General features: G+C 36.5%; 1 long non-coding RNA gene and 1 other non-coding gene across 7 annotated transcripts; one reads left to right on the forward strand and one right to left on the reverse strand.

Annotated features, from left to right (window-relative positions):
• Positions 1-20,527: 20,527 nt before the first annotated feature.
• On the forward strand, positions 20,528-25,471 carry LOC113319192. 6 transcript variants are annotated; one of them, XR_003345203.1, is made up of 11 exons: positions 20,537-20,656; positions 21,274-21,339; positions 21,475-21,611; positions 21,712-21,913; positions 22,356-22,442; positions 22,758-22,908; positions 23,149-23,229; positions 24,055-24,133; positions 24,422-24,559; positions 24,678-24,811; positions 24,906-25,471. It is a non-coding gene; the product is annotated as an uncharacterized LOC113319192 (long non-coding RNA). The 6 variants fall into 6 exon arrangements; XR_003345204.1 differs by lacking the exon at positions 21,274-21,339 and having other exon boundaries at positions 20,528-20,656; positions 21,475-21,631; XR_003345199.1 differs by lacking the exon at positions 21,274-21,339 and having other exon boundaries at positions 20,528-20,656.
• A 166-nt stretch (positions 25,472-25,637) lies between these two features.
• On the reverse strand, positions 25,638-25,711 carry TRNAI-AAU. The gene has a single exon. It is a non-coding gene; the product is annotated as a tRNA-Ile (tRNA).
• Positions 25,712-26,033: the final 322 nt, after the last annotated feature.

The following is a 26,033-nucleotide window of genomic DNA, read 5'->3' on the forward strand; positions in this document are numbered from 1 at the left end:
AAGGACAGAAGAAAAAGGTTGGGGCTTTGAACTCGCAAAAGGTGCTTTCTTCTTCTTGTTTCAGCTGAATTTCAGTACTGACACTGTTGAAATCCCAAAAATTTGTTCCAGTGTCGCCTCTGATTCAATCCTGTATATTATATGCTGTTTTATATCGTTTTTCTGTAAGTTTATACATACGCTTTTCCGGCGTTAACTTTTTCCTAAGTTCACATCTTCAGATGGAGGAGGACAATAAGAACACCTCAAAAAGTTGCAAACAAGAGGCCTACTGAAGAAGGTGGTGTGACAACAATTTGTCGTCTGTCTGAATATCCAAGGAACGACCAATCTGAAGAAATTTTAGACAAGGATGAAGACGGTTATAGCGGTCATCTTAGACTGCTAAACTTGTAGATGAAACTAGCTAAACGATATTACGATGATAAAAAAAAATATATGCATGGAAGAAAAAGGGATTCCGAATAATGCAATAGATATTAACAAGTACGACAAAGAACTTGACGATGCCCAATTGAAATATGTTGCTGCTTTACTTGAATTTTCGAAAGAAGAACACGTGAGGTGATACTTAAGTACATGCTGGTAAGTAGCAGCAGGTGAGTAATGAATTCCTTTTTTTTTTTACTTCCATTTGTTGTGTTGGAATCTATGTTGCCAGTTGGAGGAGTCTTGATCTTCGTACACATCTGATGTTTCTTAACCAATGGTATAACATTCTGATTAGGTTGTGGAATGGACAGCAGGCTATTAAAATTAATCTCATTTGTTTGTAATAAAGGAAGCATATAGGTGTATTTTGATATCTGTGAACATCGTTTCTAACCCTAATGGTTCCGTGAAGATCCTAAATTAATAGTACAGGAGAAGAAACCTTGCTGTTAACTAAATCAAACTAAATTATTGGTTTCATAGTTTTAAAGATCAAATCCCAAACTGTCTGGACTGCATCTCGGAAAATCTGTTCTCACTTATTGCTTCTTGTGATTGTGGGGGTTCATATCATAATCTTTAGTAAAACTGGCTGTATTTCGGGGATTACAAGGTACTGAGAGATCACCTATGGACGAGTAGCAGAACGGAAAATGGGTCATTTGTCCAAATATTTTTAAATCACAGTTCAAATGGACGAGTAAAAAATAGTTTGGGTGAAATAGCCAAAAAAAATAGTAAGGGTTTCATCCTAGCTTAAATTTAAAAAATAGCAAGGATGAAACTGGATACATCCTGTGTAAATTAAAAATAAGAAAAAATATTTAAAAATGGGCACGATGAAACTGGTTACATCCGGCCTATTTTTACATTTTTGTCCATTTAAACAGTATCAAAATCTAACTGTCCATTTCACCCAGGAATTGTTGATTTTGGTCTTTTTAACCAATTTTGTGGTAGCAGAAAGCATAGCATGCGCCTTGCTCTAAATTAAGCTTTTGTCGGATTGCAAGTTAGTGTACTTATTTTGTAACAAAGGGAGGGTCAGGTAGTGCAGAGAGTTCAATCAACAACTCTTATTTTGAAGTTAAATCATCTTGTAATTTTCTAGACTGCTTTTCTTCGCTGCCAATTTCGCATAAACTCATTTAAAATCAACAACGACTCTTTGCGTATAGAAGACTTTTTTCTGGAAAAAATATAGGATCCGACTATATTAGCTCATCTGGAGTGCTTTTCTTCCCTGCCAATTTCGCATGAAATTTTGACGCAACTCTGCGGTCACTTTTGTAAGTATGTAATGAATCAAAATTTGTAAATTTTGAATACAAAGACAAGATTGATTCATAGGTTAAATTTTCTTTTATGGTTGTGCTACTATCGATGGCCAACCAGTAGGACGAAAAGAATTTCCTTGATTTTAAAATCAACCTCATTTAATACTTTACACGCAGTAATGAAAAATATCGGAAACTATCGTGCAAATCAATTATATTTCTAGCTGGATGGTAACTATGAAAATGAAAAATGTGATGTAACTTCATAACGGCTATCTTGAATATGCGCAAGTTTGATGAAGATTAATTAGAATGTGGATGCGGCCTCCAGTCAACAATTGTTTCAAATGCCAACTTGAACAATGATGCCATTGCCACAAAAGAAAAGCTACTTAGTGAAAAGAGGGCGGAGCTTGAAGAAAGTACCTGAGGGCGGAGTATTTATTTAGTTTGATCGACTAAAAGGATTGTCCTTCTGATTTTGTATAATTTAAAAGGATTTTCTGGTGGAAATACATACTTCAACGTAGAATGTATAGGGCTTCTAATGGTCATGACCAAACTCAGAATTTGTAATATTAGTGAATTGCTAGACTTTTGACACATCCAAAGATATTTGAGAATCATTATTTGCATGAATCAAATATTTCTGCATTTAGAACTGTGTGCGATGTTTATTTATGAGACAATAGAAATCAGCAATTCCGCAACTATAGCTTATATACAAGATGGTAGTTTTACTTTCCAGGCAAAATCAAAATTAAAATTGTTTATTTATGAGACAAACTTGATCACCTACGAAGACACTTGATCATTCACAGAAGAAAAGGGACTGCCAAAAAAGAAAAGCTATATATATATATATATGCTTTCTTTTGTAAACATTGCCAAGGCTGCTTATATAGATAGTGCACAAAGATACCAGAAAGGCAGGAACACGGATCAGGAAATACAGCCAACTTTGGTATCTGTGAGTAATAAAAAGAATGTCTGCCCTTTTTAAGAAACCGGGTTGTTATAATAGAGATTTTGTTTTATATAAATACATGTCCTTTCATGCCCGTGCAAATGCACGGGACAGACTAAAAATGGTTAATCCAATGCAGCGTATAACGGCGTGAAGTATATGTTCATGATTATAACAACACAATGCATTTTCCAGAGCTGTAAAATTGTAATACGATGTCATTTTCCAGTACAGTAAACCAAATCAAGTTTGGAATCAATGTGAAATTTAATTTATTGTGGGACACCTAAAAGAAAAATAAATCATTACGTTCTTAGTGTGTCAATTTCGAATCTGTGAAGTATGATATTTTTCCAATTGCCGTAGAGTAAAAAATTACAGTTTATTATCACCGGCATCCTTTTGTAAGACATTCATATATAGACAGCCATGTTATACAATGGCCTTCGGTACCCATTCGAATCATCATTAAGTTGAACTTGCCTATATAGCATATAGCAGTCAACAATTTCACTCAAATTGATAACCAAACGACTTCAAAGTCACACGATGAACTTTAAAGCTATACCCACCAACATGAGAAAGAATGGGAAGCAACAATATTCAGTCCTAAACACATCTACAAAGTCAAGTAGCATAATCACATCTAATTATCTAAAGAACAGGTGGTGGGTAGTTGTTCCTAGATGTGCATAGTACCTTGATACTATTGTAACACCTGGACTTCGGATAGTGTCATCTGTATCTATACACAATCATGAAGTAACTTCCAAGAAATCCAGGCCCGTTTGGGAGGAAAATCGACTTCTCCCAGACACTTTTTTTTTGTTTTCTAGGCCTGCAGTTCCCATACGCATGTGCCGACATTCTAACAGCAGATGCTAGTGATGATGTAGGTATTCCTTTCTCGGCTATACCCTTTGGCAGAAAGGATGGAAGCATCTCAATTGCCAAAGAGAATTCTCGCAGACACTTTCAAAGTCCTTTTTTTTTTGTTTTCTAGGCCTGCAGTTCCCATACGCATGTCCCGACATTCTAACAGCAGATGCTAGATATGTAGGTATTCCTTTCTCGGCTATACCCTTTGACAGAAAGGATGGAAGCATCTCAATTGCCAAAGAGGCCAATACAGTCTGCATGAGTGACGAATCTATTCCTGATTTCCTGCATGTGAGATGAGAGGCACCAACAAATACAGGTACAGACGCAAAAACAAATGAATTTGGAACCACGTGAGATGCAAACACAAAAAATTCACCAAAAAACTCATGTCCAGTTAATATTCCTAACCTTTCTTACATTACCAAATGCTTCCATGAGTGGATTTGACCGGCATCAAACAAATAGACACAGAGAAGAGAACACTGAAACCAATTCGCGAAAAGGTCCAAGCCCTAATATCATACATAGTCATTTGTATTAAGTGAAATTCAGGCCATCATTCAAAAATTCAATCCTCGAATCCTACTTCAAATTCAATTGGAGATATCAGTTCATGTATATTGAATAACTAAAATACTCATTCATTAGAAGGTAGTTTAAAAATAAAAAACCCAAAATTAACTTAACATGGTTAATTGAAAAATATATCAAGATATCATGAATTTCATCAAACACTTAAAGTTCAACTAAATGAATGCATACTTTACCTACCACCCTGATGAACTTTTTAGGAATAAAAAATCAAGCAAGGGGTTTCGTCCAGATTTATGAATCTCAGAGTCTCTTTCTCTGATCTTATTCTACTCAGAAAACCCTCTTTACGTTCATACGACGAACACGAAAGAACGTAGGGTTATTGATTTTCTTGTAGCAGCGTAACCCAAATAAGCCAAAAGAAAATTTCTCGAAAAGTTGCAAACTTTTGTGAAAAGACATCTTTTCATATATTACGATGGACCGTTGGTATCAACTTCTGCCCAAAAGAAACCAAAATTACCAATCGATGAACCGTGTTGTGAAAGGGTGTTCGTGTTTCAAACTGAATGCACCATTTGGGATGTATCTTTAAATTGTGAAACCGAAGTTACCAATGGACATACCTGTTTGGAAAAAATTTGTTGGATGACATGGCATGGATTTGATGATGACGTGTAAAACAGGATTTGATGTTGGTGCACCACAACTCAGAATAAATTTGGTTGCGACAAATCATCCTAACTATTCTCCTTTATATATATAAAGAAGTAGCCAAATTGCTATTTGGCACGCTACATAACAACCGATTGGCAGCAAAAATTGACGTCACATGCCATATGGCAGAGAGGTTTGTATTTTCTCATCCACGTCTGAAAAAATAAAAGATAAAAAGCACATAAATAGAAGGTATTTTCTTTTTCTTTTTCGTTCTCCACGCGAAAAACTACGAGCAATTATTTCAAGAAATCTTGCATTGAAACCTTGCATGAATTTCTTCATCATCAACCATTACCATCCATCCAAATTTTTATAGATGATTAAACACTCCAAGAGTCCAGGAGATTGTTTTGATCGGGTCAGTCTAGAAGATTTTATTTGTTTTTGATTAATGAAAAATAAAAAAATTCTATGAAAATTGAGATTTATTAATGACATCAAAGATTAAGAAACCAGTTACGGAGAGAAATCACAACAATGTTCGAAACAGATTTTGGATCAGAGGTCCGCAACATCTGTGCTGCTTACTACAATCCAATCTCAGATGACTAATTGGAAATCAGTTTCTCCAGCACTACTAACTTACTTGATTAATTAAGTGGGATCTGGTCAAATTCACTTGCACTCGTTGAAGAAGAACAATCTTCATTTGATGATTCCATTCAATTAAATTAAATCTCTAAAATACTTTGTATTTCGAATGCCATATACGGTGATTCTGGATCCGGCTTCTTAATCGATCAAGAATGTTTCGAGAATATGTGAGGGCTTCTATGGTGTCAGTGATTCGATATTCGATGGAAGAATAAAAGAACAGGATAAAAATAAATCGAAAAACTGAAAAAAAAATTACTTTGATGATGATGTGGCTAGGATGAATATCCACTTTCTACCATATCAGCCGCCACATCAGATCAGCTGTTATGTAGCTGTTACACAGCTGTTCACGTAGCAAGATTGAGGAAGTATTGATAGATAGATAGATAGATAGATAGATCGATGTATACGCCGATGTATACGCCGATGTACCTAATTGATCTCCTAGCTAATCATTTCTTCTAACGCATATAGTTAAAGCATGAAGCTTCTACAGTCGATTCTCTTTGTATTTTTTCTAGTAGTTGTTCCATTTATAAGGGTCGAACCCTCTCCTACTCCTTCCTTGAATGATAATTTCACCAGCAACATAACAAGAGGTTCATATCTTTCTACTTCCCCAAAGAATACTAGTTATTGGCTTTTTCCTTCAGGTAATATGGCTTTTGGTTTTTACAAATTACCATGTAATAAACAAGTTTCTTATACGTCTTGTAGTGATCGGTACGTCGTTGGTATATGGTTCGTTAAATCGGCACAAAAAAACCTAGTTTGGACTAATCGTAACAATCTTCAATTATCAAAACCATCTTATGTTCTCCTCACCAGCCAAGGCAAGTTAGTCCTACAAGTAGTTAACAAAGAAGAATCCTTAATACCCGACTTACCTGAACCAATATCGTACGCAAAGATGCATGATAACGGCAACTTTGTCTTATATGGTTCGGATTCTCACATAATTTGGGAGAGTTTTGATTATCCTACTGATACTATTCTCGGCGGTCAAAAGTTAAAAGATAATTTGGTTTCCGGCGTTTCTGATATGTTCAATCCTGGTTCCGGTGAGTACAAATTATCCATTAGACAGACTGACGGTTTAGTTGATCTACACAAGTTTAGTGACGATAAATTTCTACATGTGATATCAAATGGTCTTCCAAGTTCATTAATGAGTCCAGTAACCCTAAATTTAGACAACAATACCGGTAACTTGTTTCTTGTTGATTCTAATGATTTAGTGGTCGGAAATTTGTACGAAGACAAAAATCAACAACCAACACAAGAACAACAGGAGGTTCATGTATACGGAGCAACACTAAACTCAAAAGGTGATTTTAATTTATTCAAGGAAAGGATAGATGGAAATTACAATGTCACAGACAAATCTTCCATTCTTCCACTATGGTAGTAGTCTCATAAACAGTCTAATGTTAGTACATATATTATACTTGGTATTATTTGTGCCATAGGTGTATATCCGGCTGTCGTGATCTGCCTCATATGTTGTGGTCTAATGAAAAAGTATATAATTGACATCTTGGAAAACCTTTTTTTTTTTTTTTCGAAGAGAAGGTTATATTAAAAAGAAAAGAGAAAACCAAGGCTCAATCTAAGGTTAATACAACGAGAACTACATACACATTAGAGTACTCCAATTACTCCAAATTAAGTTAGGATCAACATACTTAAACATATTGTTGTCACAAGACCATAGAACTACCAATTGCTTGACCAAATCAATATTTTCTTGCACACTCTTGCGACGACCTCCAAAAACCCTTCCATTCCTCTCCTTTCACAAAATCCAACAAACCGCATAATGTATGATTTCCCAAACATCTTTGCCTCTCCCTTGCAGTACATTAATAGACCATGCTTCAAACAGTTGAAGCAAAGTTCTTGGCAATGGCCAGGCTATCCTAAATGATTTGATGAAATAATTCTAAATCTCGAAAGAGTACTTACAATGAATGAACATGTGATTTGTTGACTCCCTTTCGTCGTTGCACAAAACACACTGCTCGCTATCAATATTTACACCCCAATGTCGCAACATATCCCTGATAGGTAATGAATCATGAAAAGTAGCCCAAATAATAAAACTCACCTTATTTGGAATATTTCGTTTCCAAAGAAACTGATCAAAGCCGCACTCTTCAAGGTTACCTGAAAGTTTTTCATAAAAACTTGAAGTATTGAAATTCTCCATAATCTCCATTTCATCGTCCGCATCCACAAGCTCAGGGACGTGATTTAAATCACGCCTTAGTAAATCCCATTCTAGTTGTTCATTCAAATTTAATGGTCTCTTGAAATCACACACCAAATTTCCATTTACTATCATATCAAAAACTTTTGCGTTCTTAGCCTTCACCTCCTTGAAAACAACTGGAAACGAGTCTTGTAATTTCCCCCTGTCTAGCCAACAGTCCTTCCAAAAGCGAATGCCTTTACCATTTCGAACCGTGAAGGTTTCCATATTCTGAACCATCTTCTCCATATTAGTAACGTTCTTCCACAAACTCCTTCCTTGTGACTTATTATCCACATCAGGCATTAACAATTCACAATTATGAGCAAATTTCTCATTTATTAGCTTTCTCCATAGGCTTGTTTTGGATTTCGAAAATCTCCAAATCCACTTCACTAACAATGATTGATTAATTCTCCTCAAAATTTTCACACCTAGACCCCCATTCACCTTAGGAACACAAAGCTTCTTCCAAGAAACCCACACCAATTTCTTTCTACCTTCCACTGCACCCCACAAAAAGTTATGCATAATCCGAATCATCCTTTTTTCCACGCTCACAGGAAGGTGAAAAAGAGACAAATAATAGATTGGTAAGCTCGCAAGACAAGTCTTAATGAGTATCAATCTACCTGCTTTGTTAAGTTGCCTTTTCTTCCAAGACGCTAGTTTTTGTTCCATTCTAACCAAAACATGTTCCCAAACTGATGTGCTACGCCAGTGTGCTCCAATTGTCATCCCAAGGTAAGTAAAAGGCACTTTTTCAATCTTGCAACCTAGCTCTCTATCTAGAAAATCAATTACCTCATCGGCTCCCACACTAATCATAGCACTCTTATCTAAATTCAGCTTCAAACCCGTGATAGTTTCAAATACCGTCAAAATGATAAAGATACGTCTGACTTCCTCCACCGAAGCATCGAGAAAAATCAAAGTATCGTCCGCAAATTGAAGGTGAGAGATAATAGTACCGAGATCCACCAATTGAAAACCAGAAAGCTAACCTCTTTCTAATGCATCATTAATTAACTTGGAAAGAATTTCTACCACCAAAAGAAACAAATACGGTGATAAAGAATCTCCCTGCCTTAAACCCTTACTTGGTTTAAATTTTTCAGTCGAACCACCATTCACAAGGAGGGAAAGATGAGTAGAAGTTACACACCATTTGATCCAAGAGATCCATTTGCCGCCAAATTCGTGCTTTTGTAAGATTGTGAATAAAGCTTGCCAATTAACATTATCGAAAGCTTTCTCCATGTCGATCTTACACAGGATTCCAGGTTTCCTAGCCTTCAATTTGATATCCACACACTCATTAGCAATTAAAACACCATCAATAATCTGCTTACCATGAATGAAAGCCCCCTGGAAGTCAGAAATTAGAACCGGCATCACCTTCTTCAGACGATTAGCAAGTAACTTGAATATAATCTTATACACCATACCAATAAGGCTTAAAGGTCAGTAATCTCTAGGAGTGCAAGAGTCCTCCTTTTTGGGAATAAGAGAGATGAAAGAGCAATTGAAACGCCAGTCAATTGAGCCATACCTATGGAAATCTTTGACTAGATTCATGAAGTCTTCTTTTAACGTGCTCCAACAACTCTTAAAGAATTAAGCAGTGAAGCCATCCGGACCTGGAGATTTGTTACACCCATTTTCCTAAGCACATCCCAAACTTCATCCTCCGAAAAATCACGCTCAAGCCACAATCTGTCTGCCTCTGCAATCTTTGGAAAGTGAAGATTTTCCATACTCGAGTTCACCTCGTCTCCCTGTGTAAACAAATTGATATAAAATCTTCGAAGTTCTTCCTTAATAACATGTTGATCAAAACAGTCCACCCCTCCTATTTGTAGTTTTGCAATTGTATTTCGCTTTTTCCTTGCACTGGCTATGCTATGAAAATATCTTGTATTTGAATCTCCCCATCTAAAGCTATTTTGTTTTGACCTCAACTGCCATTTCCTTGCTTCCATTGCTTCAACATTCCTCAACCTCAGCTTACACTGAGTTCTCTCCTCCAACTGAGCATGTTGAAGAGCACCTGTTTCCTCCAAAATATTAAGCTCATGAATCCTACCAGTGAGTTCAGATTTATCCCTTGAAACTTGCCCAAATTCCTGATTTTTCCAAGGCTTTTTTGAAGTTTCAGGAATAAACGAGTACCAACGCTTCACATTTGGAGCAAAATCCTATGCTCTACCCATAACCTATCAAGCTTAAAATACGGCTTAGACGGCATTACCGGTTCTGAAATAACCATTAGAGGGTTGTGATCAGAAATTGTTCTAGTCAGCACCTCCTGTAAAGCATTCGGAAAAGCCTCTTCAAAATCATGGCTGAATAAGAAGCGATCAAGCCTGCATAAAAGAGGGTTAGCATGATTGTTCGACCAAGTGAAAGCACCACCAACCAAGGGTTGATCAATTAGCTCGTTCTCTAAGATGTAGTTATTTAGTAATATCGTGTTTCGACTATCACCATCTCCACGATTCCTCTCCTCATTTGAACGAACTGCATTCATGTCTCCCCCAATACAAATAGGACCGTTCCACCAACTTCTCACTGCTGCCATATCCTCCCATATTCTGTTCTAGGAATTTTCTCGCATGGACTGTATACATTTGTCCCAGCCCATTGAAACCAATTAATACTAGTCGAGAAAACTGTAGTTATGTTATTAAAACCAAGTCTCACATCAAGTTTCTCAAATCTGCTGCTATCCCTTATACACAGTAAACCTCCGCTGCTGCCAATAGAAGGTAAGTAGTCCCAGTCGAAGTTATCGTCATACCACAGTTGTCTAACAAACCATTCAGACATGCTTTGAATTTTCGTTTCCTGTATCAAACACACCGCACACCTCTGAGAAACTATCAAATTCTTAACCGAAATTTTCTTGGCGAAATCATTCATGCCTCTGATATTCCAACACAAGATTTTAAAATCCATTTAAAATTATTTCTTCCCTGGCAATACGTATTTCTTCAGCACTATTATCCGCAGCATCTATTCCATCACCATTCTCCTCTTCCTGTTCGTAATAAGCATCCTCCCCCTCTGAGTTTTCCTCATCATTTTCAACCCCTGCCAGATTACCAACAACACAATCTTGGTTTTTGACTCGCTGCCTGTATCGATAAACCAGTGCAGTCATATTCTTTTTTAAAGTCTCCTGTTGAACTTGGTTTATAGTACCGTAACTACATGCCACCTGAACTAAGGATTGGACTGTGTTGTTTATCAGATTCTCTTCCTCCTCTTCATTATTTTGATGCACTGCTTCTAGATTTTGCAGCACCCTTTCTTCCATCTCGTTCCTTGAAGATTTAGCTACTGAGTTCGCTGAATTCCCCTCACCTGAATCCTCCGTGTGCTGTAATGGACCAAACCTTGATCCTGCAGTAGACTTCGAAGATGTATTCTGGTATCCAGACTTTGTATTTGACTTAGAATTCTCGGTCCCAGTCTCACCTCTACTTCGCCTGGGTATAAAAGCCCAACTCCCTTCAGTATTCTCTAAGTTCACCTTCTTGTCTCCAGAATTATGTAAAGGATTATCACCAACATCTTCGTGTGCAGTATTTGTAGTTTTTCCTTCACTAGGCGTTAGCCTAACAAAGTTCATTGTTTCAGCTTCAAATTCTTCCACCTTCTTCGCATACTCTTGGCCTAACCACTCTTGCACAGGAGAATAATGAACATCCCATTCCACAGTTAAGACAGTCTTCACTCCACCTATCTCCTTCTCAATCACCGCCGGTACCTTTTCAATATCTCCCCCCACCGATATCCTAAAAAAAATGCACCCTGGAGCCTCTCTTAATGCATAGAGTTTCAGCTGAGATAGCTATCATCCCACCTAATGCCTCCGCAATTGACCTCAAAGTTTCCTCTCCCCAATATTTAAGCTGCAAACCTCTAATCTTCAACCAATGCACTGCTCTAGTTACCATCTCCGTAGGATAAATAGCGTCGCTTCTATTATGCCTTGTAGCCACAGAATTGTTGCTAACATTCTCCCTGACATTGTCATTGCTTTTACTAGGAAACTTGAGAATTTCTTCTCCCTGCCATTTGTAAACTTTAATTATAACACCATCCTCCTCCCAAATAACTGGCTTCCATAATCTTCCCCACTCGAAATCCTCCAGTCGAACTAATGCTGTTAGTTTATTTGCTTCATCCATTTTTAGAAATCTGTCCCAGCCAAGTCTTCTTTTGATTAGAATAGCAATTCTTCCCCGACCAATGTTTTTCGATACCTTCACTACTGCTTTCATCTCCGTCTGACACAAATTTGGATAGTCTGCAACTGACCTCAGACTGCCAATTGAGTTCCTTGATCCGATTAATTTTGGTGAAACAAAATACTGCAAAGCTTGGGATGATACATACCAACAATGGTAGCTTTCTCCACAAGGAAAGCATATACTGTAGGGTTTACCTTCTGTGCCATTTCTAAACCTTGACATTCTTAAATACATACCTTCATTATTAGTTTGACTTTGAGCTAGATAAACATCTCCTCCAACCCTCTCCTTCCATTTATCATCACCTGAGTCCTTCTCCAGAATATTATCAACTATCTTTTTCAGCCATTCTATCATCTGCGGGTGAAAAGCTAACCATGCACTGTATCCCCTTCTGCCTCTCTGTAATCTTCACAATTCTAACATTTCCAATATATTCAACTCTAATGGAAAATGTCTTACGTTCCAACTGAAAGGTTCTTACTTCTGGGTCCTTTGTGCCATCAATTCTCCCTGCGTTTGCTTCTTTAGTTGATAACATTCCATCGTCTTTTGAATTAAGATTCGAAAGCATTCTCGTGATTCTAGCCTTTGATCGTCCAGTAATCATAGATGCTAAGGAAAAAAAAAAACCTGAAAAAAGAAAAACGAGAAAAGAAAAGCGATTAAAACAAACTCCACTAACCAATAAATCCCGGCCCTTAGGGGAAGGACCGAAGATCCGTCCTTAGACGGCAGAGAAGTTCAGTTAGCACACTGTCAATATGAATCAATCAAGATTGATTCGACTGAGAGTCTGAGTTTGAAAGTTGAATAAAATCGCCATGAAAGAGAAATTGCGTGAATTCCGGACTCCTCAACACTCGAGTCATCAAAAATGAAGCTCTCCCGATTCCAACCATCTTTCCACATTCACATGTGTAAAAGAAATAAAGGAATTAAATGAGAAAATTATAAGCTAAGTGAGAGTCGATCACGAGACATCCAACTCATACTATCAGTCCCCGATCATCTGTGCCGGCTCAGTTAAGTATTTGCCACGTTATCAGATATATTCGAGCATGAACAAAAGTTTTCCCTTTTGATTAGCTCTTGCGACCCTTCGGCAAGAAAATTACATAGTATTTCTATGACTTTCGAGGCGGCAACTTTTGACGCTCTTCGACCCAAATGTGAACAATATCTTATTCTATAACCATTGAGTTTTACATTTTTTCTTGTATTCAGTGAGTGTTATGTCAAACTGTAACGATGCATTAAAATCAAAACATTGTTCGATTGATGGCAGAACAAAAATGCAAAAAACGAACAAACCTCCACTCAGTAGTAACACCTATGCTTCACAAGAAAAAATTTGAAAGATAATAACAGCTAACCAGATATAATCTAGCCGATCAAAAAAAGAAAAAGAAAAACTAGCTATGATCTAAAACCAAACTTCAAACAAACCTAAGTTTTCATATTATAAATTTCAAATTAACTCGAGAAATTGTGCTTCTTGTTTGCCAATGAAACCCAAATCACTTGGGGATCACTGAAAGCACGACTAGGGTAGGGCCTCACCTGCAAATAAACAATAGTTAAATTAGCAAAAGCTTTGTAAGAATGATAATGCGCGAGTTCTATACTTTGGAAGGACCTGTTATTCATGTACTCCGAATTTATAATTTGTTTCCAACTTGTGTCATCTACCTCACGGAAATTAGTTCCAAAAATTTCTATTGTTGTAAATGGATAACGTGACATTTATGATATGGGTCGTAGTCAAGACAAATGAGACTATAAGCAAAATAAGAGAAGAAAATTTAGCATTAGCATTATTTTCATCTTCACCATCATCATCATCATATATCTTCCTCTTCCTCTTCCTCTTCCTCTTCCTCTTCCTCCTTTGCAAGTCCCTGTGAAAATTCACAATGATGATGATCATGTTCCTATTCATCTTCGTCCTCATTGTAACTACTGGAAATCCAGTAGTACACCCAAAAGGAAAGTAACCAAGATCTAAAACATGTTTAATAATATGAACCCCAAAATCTTTATTGATGAATCATACAAAGAAATCAAAGTACAAGTTCTTGAACACAAGGAAACCCTAATCTCCTCTAAGCAAAACTCTCCCACTCAACTAAAAAATCTCCTTTTACATCTTGCCCGAGGACCTCTACTTATAGGTCAACTAACCCTAATGGATTACAGCTCATTATACTTCGCTACATTCTCGCGGAGGTGCCTTTTACTTCGCCCGGATCATTTTCTATAAAGTTTTTCCCTTTCTTTAGCTATCCTCACATAGACTTGTCGGGACACCTGTCTCTTTTCTTGCTCCATAATTTATCTACTTCGTGACCTGTCTTTTCAACCAAGTAATCCTATTTCGCTTTTCCTGACTTCGTCCTTGGTGACTTTCTGGGCACTCTAATCTGGTATTTCGTATCTTCGTGTGAGTATTCCTGCCTTTGCTCATCTATTCTCTTTTTCTTCGTGTGATTGGACCTTGGCGAGATAACTCTGACATCTGATTTGACAAGTCTCTGTCTGGGATCTTAGAGTGAGATTTTCTACCTCTTTACGTCTGACACGTGGCGAACCTATTTCGTGTACCTACATTTGATCCTTTGTAACACACAATCTCCTAGGAGATTACCCCGTGATGAGATTCTATCTCGTATAAAGATGATACTTTGTCGAATAGTCAATAATGGCGATCTGACCTGATTTGACAAGTCACGGACGAAGATTTTCGGGGCACGGTACAAGATCTTTTGACCGGATTCTCGTGTCTTCCCTATGTCCACATGGTGGTCCATATTTTGGTATCCACATTTTGCCTTTTATTATTCTTCTTGATCGTGGGGAAAGGAGAATAAGAACCGTCTGAAGTTAGATAACCGCCACTCCTTCCCATCAATGCTCTCCACGTGGTCCTTTTCCTCGTGTAACCGTTAATCACCGGTTCGTGTTCTCCGATCTTGGGTAATTAGGTTTGACCAGTCATCTCTATAAATACCTCTTTCTCTGACTTCTACCTTCTCCTCTTCCCTTCTTTACCTTCTGAACCTCTGGTTTTGTTTTGTTTTCCTTCGATGGCTCCCAAGAAAGTCCCCAGTCCTACTACTTCCACGACTTATGAGGAATTTAAAGTCGATCTGCAGAAGCTGGGTATTTCTCTATCTCCGGCGGTTGATTCATCTGTTTCTCCTCCCATTATCGCAACCAAATTCATGGAACTACTATTGATGGATTCAGGCGGAAACTTGGACTTATACAAGGATGTTAGTCACCGTCAGTCAACTGAAAGCAGGTCTTTCTTTTCCTTTGTATGACCCGAAGAATCCTCTCTTCTATGAAATTCTAGTGAAGCTTCAGCGAGGTGTTTACCAATTGAGTGGAAACGCCATTCTCCTTGCTAATGAGTTTGTCAAGAGATCTAACGGAGACCCTTCCCAAATTCCTGACCTGGTTCAAGAATTCGACCCTTCGGATTATAATATTGATTCTTTCTCCACGAATTACGTTGGAAAGACATGACCACGAGAACCTATCAAGAGTGGGGTGTTAATATTTCTCGCAAATCCCCATCTGACTCGTCCAAGGTCCGTCTTTTAGACGTTGATCCTATTGGCCCGTCGCGGGACAAATATCTTCGTCTTTCTAGCGACGAAGACTGGATGATGTTTCCTCTGGTGGCTGAAGGCCCATTGGTGTGGGGTGTTGAAGAGAATGGCAATCCTCGGACTGGTCCCCTCCCTACGCATGCTCATCTCGCCGAATATGAACCCGTTAGACTTTGCTGGCCTAAGAGGCCCAAGGAGGTTAGTTTCGCTTTCTTTTGGTTTCCTTATTTTTGGCTTGCACTGTTCCGTAATGTCCTTGTTCTTGTCTCAGTACCCGCTTCCCCCGCCTGGTATGTTGAAGGACCGCTCCCGAAGACTGGTCCAAACATAGGTTTGTATCTTGTGGCCTCTTTCTTGGTTGTTTTTCGTGTTAATTTATAACTCTCTATCCTTCAAGGGGGTGAGCCTCAAGCAGCATACAGTACTGCTAAGAATCAGTAGCATTATGATATTTTATCTCAAAACTAAATAAAAGTTTTTCTTCTAATTTGAATCGGCTCTTTCTTTTGGAAAAAATGTAAAGACTCATTCAATATCCTCCCAAAAATCACTACCATTTCAAAACTCCAAGAAGTCCAAGCTTCATCAAAGGGGGAAATTGATTTTGCTATAAAATCAATGTGTGATTGCGGAAAGCAGTGACCGAATTAAAACCAGTCCAATGTTTTTAATGTCATGTTCAATTAAGGAAACATGATATGTTCTCAAAGTAATAACATCTACCTAAATCTAAGTAGCAAAGGTCATCTGATCTATCTTTAAAGGACTGGGCCGGGTGAAGTCAGATCGCTTGAGAGTTTTGGTAACACTGGTTGTAGTTGATGTAGATGTTGAAGATCATGATCTTGTTGTTGATGTCTTTGTTTTTTTTAACTACAGTTGATGTTGAAGTTCTTGTTTATACTGCTAACCTTTTTCAAAAAAGAAACTTGTTTCTGCTGAGCATGTTTTCTACCATATAAATGAACAGGTCATATATCATGAAACATATTAGATTTAGTCTAGTAGAGACGAAGCAAATAGTAACACTAAAACAGAAACAAAAAGGGAAATAGTTGGCAGTAAAAGATACAACATTAGGCTTAAAATAGATAATGATAAAGTATAAAGATTGCCGAGATCATATATGAAAATCGATTTATTCAGAGTTGTCGTCGTTATTATTTGGTTGAAACTCATAACTGAAATTGACAGAATGACTTTATTTTTTCTCATCAAAGATGGAGTTTTTTTTTTTGCATAAAATAGCCAAAGAAATCACCAAACCAAACTTGAAAAGGTAATGAAAACAGACTGCTTTTCCCCAAAATAACTAACTAAAACTAGCAAAGAAACACAAGCATATATGATACTAGTTTAAAATAGGTACGGGTGTTATTAAGTCTGCTCAGATATGCTCCAAGTTGAATCTGTAGAATAACAAAAATCATCATCTTTTAAGGTTCTATTTCTATTTCAAGTTGAATATGTTATGTACATTTTTTTCATTTCAAGTTGAATAGGTTTATTTGAACAACCTATGCAACGATTAGAAACATGACACATGACTTTGAAATACTCAATATATCTTAGATAAAATTTTAAACACTAATTATTAATAAGACTTTTCTAAGAAAAAAAGCATCACTTATTTTGGGATCGGTCGGTGTTATTGTTGTCGTCTAGAATTACGCTTGGAACCACTTTTGAATGATTAGGTGGCTTGTTTTTTTGGTAATCTTTATTTATCCACCATTATATGTTAAGATTCAAATTGATATATCTTGCAAACTAAAATATGAATATTTATATATGGTATATCATTAGAAACGTATTTGAAAAACCTATGGAACGAGTAGATACATGACGCATGACTTTCAAATTCTCAATATATCTTAGGTAAAATTTTAAACACTAGTTATTAATAAGAATTTTCTAAGAAAAAAGGTATCACTTATTTTGGGACAAAAATGAAAGGTAGAGTTTTAATCGTAGGACTGAAAGAGTATTAAAGATATTATAATAATATAATAAAAAAAGAACAATTAACTAAATGTACATTACTTATTAACAATGAATTATATGTATATATATATATACACATATAAGGAAAAGAAGAAATATCACAAAGACTGTTTACTAACAGTTGATAATAAACCACTTTCCGAACGCAGTAAATATTCCCTACGTCATGCTGCTAGGATCGATCATGATCTCATCCCAAATACACCACACTTAACACTAATCCCTATTCCATCCCAAAAACAAGATACATAATACTAATCCTGAATTGAGCCCTAGTATTTTGAAGGAATTCATATCATCCGTTTTGCACATAATATCATATAAACCAAGCTTTATAATATTTGCCAGCATTCAAGAATTTGTATAAGAAAGAGTCATTTGGAGAACCCCTAAAAAATATTTTAGTATCCTAAGGATTTGATGTAAATCAAAGTAATAATTTTAGCTTGAAAATAAGGCTATTTGTCCACTAAAGGCTCCTCGTAGAAACACATAATGAGTTGAAGAAAATGGCCTTTTAGAAAAGAAAAAAAGATTTTGTTAAACGTTAATATTTCTTATCATGATTTCTTTTCCATCATGAGTATATCTTCAAAGTTTTTAATCTTGTTTATTTTTTCTTTCGCTAAATCATGATATTTTCAATAATACAACAACTATAAACTAAACTGAAACCTACTCATTTGTGTTTAAATCATTATTATAATCATATATGATAATGTGTGTATATATACTACTAGCTTGTTACATAATTATCATAGTTAATCTTTACCATAATTTGAAACTTATGAGGCACCATTTTGTGTACTTGATAGGTAATTAATGTTTGAGTTATCGAAATTGATGTTGTTATAACATCCCCAAGTACATCCATGTCTTACAAAAAAAAATGAAACAAATAAATAGAAAAGATTTTCAAAACATATTTTCCCGAGTGTTAACAATTTTTCCGACAACTTCAACAACCGTAATAATTACGAAAATTGAAGTCAGTTAATAGTAAATAATCCATAACATAAAATCTACGTTGTAGACTATGCTCAAAATCTGTTGCATGACGCATATAAGAATTCTTTAGGGCCCCAAAGTTTTTATGTATTAGACAAAGATCGAGTAAGTTTTTTAAACATAATACTTACATTATTATAGGAATTCTCATAATGTATTTGCTTATTGTATTGTCGAGACTTTTAGCTTAACATATAAAGAAAAGAAAAACAACGTTAAATACGAAATACTTATTGATTATGTAACATAAAACATGCTTTTGAGGAAAAGAATATTTTGAGGAAAGTTTACTAATGATTCGTTATTTTAGCAAAAAAAGCTTGACAGACTTGAAGTTTGACATCTGCATCAATCGGACGCGTGGATAGACGGATTGGTTGAGCATGATCCAATGGAAATAGGTGTGACCTGATATTACTTATATTTACGTCGGGCAATTCATGTCTGACATGGATGTTTACTACTCTTTAAATTAGTATGAAAAATATATATTATTTTACGTTTTGGTATTTAAAGAGAAGAATGATGAGAATCATATATATGATTGTTGGATTGATTCATGGTTTTTAGTTGTAAATTCCATGATCGGTTCTTTTTGTCGGATATGATATGTACCACAATTTGTTTCTTTGAGTACTTGTTATGTAGAGTGCTGGATGAGTGAGATACTGGAAAGGATTCAAGTATAAACCTGACTAATGATCATCGAAGAATTCACAAGCGTAAACCTTATTACTCCGAAGGATTGCGCCACTCAACTATTATCATTGTAAATATGTGCCAGTTGGTTGGTAATAGTTGATATTTATGTACACATTATTACCTTTGTAAACTTATGTATTTTCCGTGTATTATCATTTATCAGTTTTTCTTAAGAGTTGCATTGTCTTTAATCCATGCTAGTGATTACTTGAAGTTAGCTATGATTTATATACTAGGCACCCCTTTGAGAATATATGCTCTATTAACTTCCACTTTCTGTTTCGCATATATATCAAGTAGTGCACGTGATGCTGACCTATCATAATTTGAAAGCTCCGATGAGTTGAGTTTTTTTGTCAGTTAACTTTTGCTATGCTTATTTTGTGTATATATTTGATTTGCAATTCAACTCATTATTGTATATGTATCATCTTAGAGGTCTTGTTATATATAATTCAGAAAGGACTTATATTTCGGTTAATCCATATTTAGAACTTCTAACTTAGTACTTTAATAAAGGTTTTAAATCATTTAATGTCAAGGAATATAAAATGGTCTCTTAGATTTCTGAGTCGTTGGATTTTGAGGACGTTACATAATCGATACTTCTATATCAAATGACTTCTAATATCTCTGGTAATTCAGATGGCTAAGAATTCCATTGCTTATGGTTACTCTCTATGGTGGTTCTACTTGAACCATTCTAATTATAAGATGAATTCTCCTAATTCAGCCTTTTAACGGAGACTGGTTGGGATAGAATAGGACTGGTTGGGATAGAATAGGAGGAGAAATTATTCTGCACAATATTTGTGACCCCATTGCTTTCTATACTTCCATCATTTTTCATATAATATCCAAAAAGAAAATGATTAACATACCGAGAGACTTCTCCCGATAGATCTCCCGCAACACACATGTGGTGGGGCCACAAAAACCCATCCCTATAAACTCCAATGGGCCCCATAGATTATGTGAGTGCATCCGGATTTCCGGAGAGAAAGATTTCGGTCAGTCTATCGTTCCCCTATCCAAAATGGGCTCGTTGAGGGTCCCGGGCCAAATGGAAATCCTCTTGTCTTCTTTAAAAAATGTTGTGCTATCTTCATCAAAAAATTTTTATTTATTAAGTCTTAGCCATGGATCTATTCGATTTAATGGTCCAAAAACGGTCGTCAAAATAGGTCCACCGAACGGACCGGTGTGCATTATACGTGTCTAAGAAAAAAGGCACGGGAAAAAAAGAAAGAAAAAGAAGCACCACAACCACTTCAGTGCGCACCTTTCGTTGAAAAACCTCTTTTCCTCCACCGTCCTCATTTTCTGAAGTAAACCCCCTCTTCTTCCTCGTCTGACCATGGTTCTTCATCTTGATTGATTCATATTTGATGTCAAAAATGTATCAGGTATACTTAATTCTTTTATTTCATCTGATTTGATTATTCGAACTTGTATGCTTGAGTTTGCCTATTTTTTCTCCCCTTTATATCTCTGTTAGGGTTCTCAGAGTTAAATTGGAAATTGATGCTTTTCGATTGATTGATGTAGTTGTAATGTTTGGGTTTTCTATTGCATGATCTTCAGCAGTGTTTGTTTTGTGAAAATGTGAGGGTGTTTTAGGTTGGGTATTAGATGTTGAGGAAGACATTGAAGTTTGGGTGATTGTACTGTGTTGGTCTGGATAGTTCACCATGAGCCTGTGACCACATTTGTTGATTATGGGTATTAGGTACAATTGTGTGTAATGTTTAGGGGCTTCATAAACTTATAACTGCATTATCTTCAGCAATGTCTGATTTGTTTTGTGTTGTTCTGGGTTTTTTTTCTTTTGATTGTACTGAAAATGTGAGGGTGTTTTTAGATTAGGTATTGGATGTCGACAAAGACGCTGCTGCGTGTTTTTGATAAGCTTAAAACTGAATAAAGCTGAGTAAATGGCTCGATGTTCTTTTTTAACGTTTCATGTGGTTCTGTTTCCCTTTTCTTGTTTATCACTGTGATAAAATTGAGTTGGGTGTTTTAGATTGAACAGTAGGCCTATCTCTTTGACACATTGCTGACGGGGTAATGTAATGATGAGAAAAGCAAGGTGCGAATATATGTTGATAATGACTTCTGGAGCTTTAGTACTAAACTACTAATTGAAGTTAAACGTTGATTTTCTTAAAAATCGGTAAACACAAGTGTGTGTAATTAAAAAATTTGTGGTGACGTGTTTTTGCAGGTGAAACTCCCCTATCCCATGCAGCCATAGAAGAGTGCTTTGCCTCTGTGGAATATCTTCTTCAAATGGGTGCCAATCCTGAAACTCTAGATGAATCAAATTTGTCGTCCTTTGGACCATGCCGCTATGAAAGGCAGGTAGCGATCCAACTTATCTGGTAACTTTCCAAATGCGTTATTCTCATTCTGACATTTTAAAGTAGCCTAAATGAGGTCCTGATGTTTTTCTGTGTTGCAGGGCATAAAGATGCCATACTCTTGTTGCTTTCAAAAGGTACTGATGTGGATGTTACTAGTGATTTTGGCTCACCGCTACATTATGCTGCCACCTGTCCAACACGATCCTTCTGGATCATGGTGCCAATATGAGTACCATTTTACCGTTTCTTCACGAACAGATTCAGCTACCTGTTTAGCAAATTCTCAAGTGACTCTAAATGGTAACCTAAATTTTATCCTGATTAGATGTGAATGCTTTGATCACGACAGAAAATACTCAAGTGATCCCTAAATGGTAACCTAAATTCTGTCCTGATTTGACCACGGCATATGCATAATTTTAATTGTGAACTAGAACTATTTAATGCTAAAGCCTCTATACACTTCCTATCGTTGAGTCTTTGGCATAACTAAAAGCTTACATTTCCTATCGTTGTTGAGTTGTATCTCTGCCCAATGTTGCTTTATAAGTTTCTTCCTTTCAATGTATTTGTTAGAATGCTAGTGTGATCATAGTACACCTCCACTTTACGTACAATGTTGTTTCGTGAATTAATAATGTCATAGAATCATTCCTTTTACTTCCGCAGTTTCTCGTTTTTTCTCTAAGCACGGGGATCACTGAATCTACCTTTTTTTGTATTTTTTTTTAAATGTTGGCAGCCTAATTTGGCCTTCCATGGTACAGTTACTCCACTTCAGGGATCTATCGGTTCTCAATCTTGGCAGTGCGCTGAGCATTCACTGAAGGTAGAAATATCTACTTAACATTCTTGCTGGACTTTATTAACATCTACTTAGACTAGTTTGTTATTCAAATTTTACTCTTGGGATTATGTACAGATTGTGTAAACTTTCTCCTTGGTCTTTAATCTTTATCCATTCAAGCGAAATTTCTTGATCGCCTTGATTACTGCGTCCTTGCGCTAGAAATGCGCAACTTTCTTGATCCTCTGTTTAGATTTATATCGTCTTTCTTAATATAAAAGGTAGTGGTGGTACCCTACGAGATGATGCCATCTATGGTTGTGTGGCTTCTGAAAAGTCTACCTTTTCTTGTCACAGCACAGTCTACAGCGAATAGAAGTTGCAGCTGTTAACTGTAATCGTTGAGGCGTTGATTTTCTTTTTCCTGTGACTTCTCGTATTTCATCATATGTTGACTGGAGCATAAGTGGAATGACGAAGCATGCAAATTCTAAAACATTTGAAGAAGGTAAATTCTTATATATATTTTATTATAGGGTCTTGACATTTTGAGATATACTAAAAGTTCTGAATGAGTTTTAGATTTGTAGTGTGTATGTCATACCATTGACATTCCTATCATTTCATACTTTTTTTTGTTGGCATTTAGAAATGTTGAACTTTCATGCAATGAAGCTCAAAATGTGTACTTTATAGAAACTTTTCAACTGACTGTGTTGCATAATTTGTATTAATTCATTGTTGACAGATGATTCGTAAAGCAAAGGAGAATTTTCTTGAGGCAAACTGGAGGAAGGAGTATTTGCTGGAAGTGTATTGGTACTCAGAGGTACCTTTTTATGTTTTTTCTAATTGGAAACACTATAAAGTTACGCGTGGAAATGAATAAGAACCCATACACCTTCTATGTAGAATGTATTGATGTTTCAGCATTCATATCATCATATGTCATACAATTTGGATTATTTGCGAATTGCTGGGAATATCTAAATTTCATACTAGAAATGTACATCTGTCAAACCATGATCTAGGAATGAAACAGGGTGCAAGCCTTCATTTTTCATTTTGTCAGTACATAAATGTGCATCCTATTCAGTTCCTTGTCTGCTTATATCAAAATATATGGTCAATTTTGAGAACAGTGGCTTTTTTGAAGTCTCAATTACACAGTTTTACACAAGCTTCTCTGTTCCTCCTCTCTAGTCATTGTCACCCAAGTCCAATCTCATTTGAAGTTTAACCGTTCGTCTCAATTGTTTTTGATGTTTTCCAAACTGCTACTTAGTGTAATTCTTATGCACAGGCACATGTATAATGGGGAACCACCCATATCCACAGTTTCCACATTGTAAATTGGGAATTTGATCTTAAAGGTTTTGGGGTTCTTAGGCTATTTCTTTTCGAGGTGTTTTGTGTTTTTTGTTTTTCCAACATGAGTATGTGCTATGTGTATTTGAACAAAGGAGATCTTGCTTTTGAAGATGCTACTGAATGCTTGTTGGAAAGACCAGACCGGCCTAAAGCTTTTTATAGGGCAGAAGTAGCACTAGAATGCTGAATGTACATATCCGTCAACCAATCCTCATCGGTTCATTTCCTTCATTTTTTTCCTTTATCTTTTTTTAAGAATTTTCTTTTGATAATTTTGCCACAGAGGCTCGACGTGCAGCAGACGCCTTTTTTGATGGTTTGAAAGCAGATTTTAAAAATAAAGAGCTTGAAGATTCATTCAGGTTAGGTACCAATTTATTTTACCAGTTCCTACTATTTCACTTATTACTTCTAGCATTCTTTCTTAGCAAGCTTATCACTAAAACCTGTTCCGGTCTTGGTTGGAGAATGGAACTGCACTGCTAAATGTTGATTAGATAACCAATAACCATTAACACGGTGGAATTAAAACTCCGGAACTATTATCAGGAGTGATTGGGCATTGGTTCCTTTAATATATGGTAGATAAGATGCTTTAATCTGACACTCCCAGATACTGCTGATTTATTTAATCTTCTTTCCTGTTATAGCTGAAAGATAATGGTTTTGGCGTGTAGACCCACATCTAACATGGGTCCAAAAAGCAAGTGGGACTTTGAGTTTGCTAAGGACGGCCTAAATAAGTGATTACCCATCTTAGTGCCTCATCATTGTTGGCTCCATAACAGGTATGTTTTTTTCTCATTAGAAACGTAACAAACTCATCAATGATGAAAGCTTGATAAACTACATTAATTACATGCCGAGTTAGTAAACGATGTGATTTCAAACTTGGTGGGTTTTTAGGTAACACAAACACATTGGCTGGTAATGTACCTCCAAAAGCCATCCTATAGGAGATCTTTGTGGACTTGCAGGAGGCCTGAACGGGATGAACAGCTAAACCAATGGTGTTATTATCTGGTAAAAGGCTTGCACAGGTAAGAAAACTACCATCAAGAGTCAATCAAAGAGAAACCAGTATAATAAACAATACAGTCACTTAAATAATAACTCCATTGGTTTTTGTTTCAGGTGGTAAGTGATCCAAGGCTAACCAAGATGGAATAAGGATTTAGCTTCTTTTGAGAACCAGTTATCACAAGAGGCTAGCGTGGGAGATTAGTGAGAAGCTTGTTGGGTTAGCTTGAAGAGCAGCTTAGGAACTGGTAAGGGAGGCAAGACCTGCAGAACATCCTTAGGTCTTGACGAGTGTGCACTGTTGTCCGCTTAAACAGATAGTATAGGTGAGTAATAATAAGTTCCCTCTTGTAAAACTTGAAAAGTTTGCACTTTGCACTAAAAGGAGCAATGGAGCAACTGTTCAACAAATATCCAGTATCATGGCGATTTTCAAATCTTATTACAGAGAATATACAGTCATGCTTGTTTCAAGACGTGTATCAGAGATGAAATGTGATATGGGAATGAATAGCTCAGAAGCTGCACTTCTCAGTCCAATGTTGGAGATCAAACTTGTAGTATTACATCGCGTAGAAATCTCCAATACGTGGGGCAAGAGTAACTGTTCAAGTTCATACAGTTTTTGGCTTTGTCCACCTTCCAGTCATGTCAAAACATTTTCTCCACCAAAACAATGGATATGGGTATGATTATTGCAATAAGCTGGAGAAAAGGTTTTTTGATAGTAATCAGTGCATTTGGTGACTCACAACTATACAAAGATTGCATGTAGATTGGAATAGCAGTAGTAGTACTAGTAAAAAAACAGATGGCCAAAATCGAAACAAATAAAAGAATTTAAAATGGCCCATGCAGGTCTCGAACCTGCGACCTTCGCGTTATTAGCACGACGCTCTAACCAACTGAGCTAATGGGCCAACTGTGTTATCTAGATACTCAAATACATCACTGTATGAAGCCATCTCCCTGGCATGTAAACTCCAACCTCTTGGGAAAAATAGGGAGATTTGGCTCTTTATACCTTGGTTTATAAGCTGCGTCTCTCTTTGGCTTTTCTCCTAAGCTGTTCCCCAGTTTTTCTTTGAAATCTGCACCCCTCTCTATAATCTTAAAATCCCGTATTCTTTCGAATGTTTTCATGGCATTTGCTCGCATATAGGAGTCGCGTATAGGAGTCACCTGCATTTATTTCTGAAGAAATTTTGAGATTACATCTGTATTTTGTTTGTAGGAGACTTT

This window comes from Papaver somniferum, chromosome 10, assembly GCF_003573695.1.
Source record: "Papaver somniferum cultivar HN1 chromosome 10, ASM357369v1, whole genome shotgun sequence".
Lineage (NCBI taxonomy): Eukaryota > Viridiplantae > Streptophyta > Magnoliopsida > Ranunculales > Papaveraceae > Papaver > Papaver somniferum.